Here is a 2,500-nt window from a genome sequence, read left to right as displayed (position 1 = left end):
AGAGAGGGGGAGGGGCACACTCAAAATCACGCATTGAAACCTAGAGAAGAACAGATAGTGAGAGAGGGGGAGAGAGATGGAGAGAGAGAGGGGGAGAGAGACGGAGTGAGAGAGGGGGAGAGAGATGGAGAGAGAGAGGGGGAGAGAGACGGAGTGAGAGAGGGGGAGAGAAGGTGGAATGCAGACAGATTCATGTCTGCTGCAGCGTTTATTTTTCCTACAGGCTGTGGGTTTAGAGTCAGGGCCAAGGGATGTGTGTGTGTGTGTGTGTGTGTGTGTGTGTGTGTGTGTGTAAACTTCACCTTTCCATATGGAAACTTCAGCAGAGTTGGCAGACCTCTGGAGAGTGTGTGTGTGTGTGTGTGTGTGTGTGTGTGCGTGCGTACATGACTGTTAGGGAGAGAAAGAGAGAGAGTGCATGCAGACAGATTTTTTGTGTGAGTGTGTGTGTGTGTGTGTGAGAGAGCAGGATGATTAGGTCATTTTTTTTGACGAAACAGTGTTTGTTCCACGCGCACACACGCACACACGCACACACACGCACACATGCACACACACACACACACCAATGTCCCCCTTTCTAGGTCTTCCTCACTCTTGCACCCCCCCCCCCTTCTCCCCCAAATCTTAATTGGTTCCGTATGTTCCTGTGCTTCTTCAAGCAGCATCATCAGGCCGAGCTCCAGCCTTTTACATCCAGTGCGCACACACACACACACACACACACACACACACACACACACAGAGAGAGATACCCTTTCAATATGGGCAGCACCCTGATCTGATCACATGATGCAGCACCCTGACCCTGATCTGGTCACATGGCCCTGATCTGATCACATGATGCAGCACCCTATACACGTACAGATATCCTCACTATAGAGGCACAGTGTAGTGGCACCACACACACACATGTGAGAGCTGAAGAGAGTGTGTGTGGTGGGGGAGTGTGTGTGTGGTGGGGGAGTGTGTGTGTGTGTGTTTGGGACTGCTGCCTCTTTGTTTTGTCTTGCAGCTCCTGTAACAACACGAAGGACCCGCATGCATGCCAGCAAACACACACACACACACACACACACACACACACACACACACACACACACACCTAGACCTACACCTACACCACACCACACCATATGCGCCTAGAGGAAGAGAGAGACACACACACACACACACACACACACACACACACAGAGGGAGTACACAGCTTAAGGGCTTTGAGTGCGTTGTTTCTTCCTGTCAGTCTAAGATCTGGTGCTGTAAATTCCTGTGCTGCTATGTGACACCCACAGTAACAAATACACACACACACACACACACTGTAGGTCTGAGGACAATGCTTGTTGCGATGATACTGGTGTGAAAGATTCTGTCACTTTTGAAAAACACAATACATGTAACATAAGGTGTTGTGATACAGGCAGGTACATCTATGTTTAGATTGGAGTTAGTGTTCACCTATATGTTTAGATTGGGGTTCACATACGTATATGTTAAGATTGGGGTTCACATACGTATATGTTTAGATTGGGGTTCATCTATATGTTAGATCGGATTTAGTATTCACCTATATGCTTAGATTGATTAGGGATAAGGTCTTAACTAGCCATCAACAATAACAACATACAGTGGGGAGAAAATGTATTTGATACTATGCTAAAGTTGCCAAAAATAGGAATATAAAATCATCATTTGACAATTGATCTTAATGTCTTCATTCAAAAAATGAGTACAAATAAAATCGCTAAGTACACCAATTTTCTTTGTGATTGAAGAATGTATCGTAAATAAATAAATGTTCTTCCTAAATGCTAGGGGGAAGGAAGTATTTGACCCCCAATGTAACCCTATGGGAATTTAACACCTAAGGCTGGGATTATACTTGCCGTTAGACCAAGCGTAAGCGTATGCGCCCGTGTGCGACCTGCTGTGTCCTGTGTACAGACTCGCTGCAGCATTACGCACCCAACTGGAGGTCTTCACTAGGGGGAGACTATAGTAATTCAGCTGTAGAAGTTGGCCATGTGCCATTGTTTACTCTCATGATTGCCCCCGTCGTTGATTTCGATAATGCATCTTGCGGTCACTTTTTTGGCAATGATCGCCCCCTACTTTCTTGTCAGTATTGCATCTCGCGGACGCGTCATGTTCGCTTGCGACGACGTGCACGACCGATGCACCAAACGACCGCAAAATACGCGAGGCAGCCATGATACAAACACGAACGCGTTGTCTGTGGCAAGTCTAAACCTGCCTTAAGGTTAACATAGGGGCAGGCACATTTTTATTTTTTAAGGCCAGCTATTTCATGGATCCAGGATATTATGCATCCTGATAAAGTTCCCTTGGCCGTTGGAATTAAAATAGCCCCACATCATCACATACCCTTCACCATAGCTAGAGATTGGCATGGTGCTTTTTCCAGTAGGCCTATTAGCCTGTTTGATGCTCACTGAGCTCAATGCAAATCAAACAGGCTAATAGGCCTACTGAAAAAAGC

At 46.4% G+C, this 2,500-nt stretch overlaps 1 protein-coding gene across 2 annotated transcripts in view; it reads left to right on the top strand.

Annotated features, from left to right (window-relative positions):
* The window catches only part of adgra3 (adhesion G protein-coupled receptor A3), a 41,044-nt gene that overhangs the window by 15,994 nt on the left and 22,550 nt on the right, over positions 1-2,500 (top strand). The window lies entirely within an intron of this gene.

Source organism: Sardina pilchardus, chromosome 16 (genome assembly GCF_963854185.1).
Source record: "Sardina pilchardus chromosome 16, fSarPil1.1, whole genome shotgun sequence".
NCBI classification, from domain to species: Eukaryota; Metazoa; Chordata; class Actinopteri; order Clupeiformes; family Clupeidae; genus Sardina; species Sardina pilchardus.
Note: the sequence above shows the minus strand (reverse complement) of the source record. Positions and strands in the feature narration are given on the sequence as shown.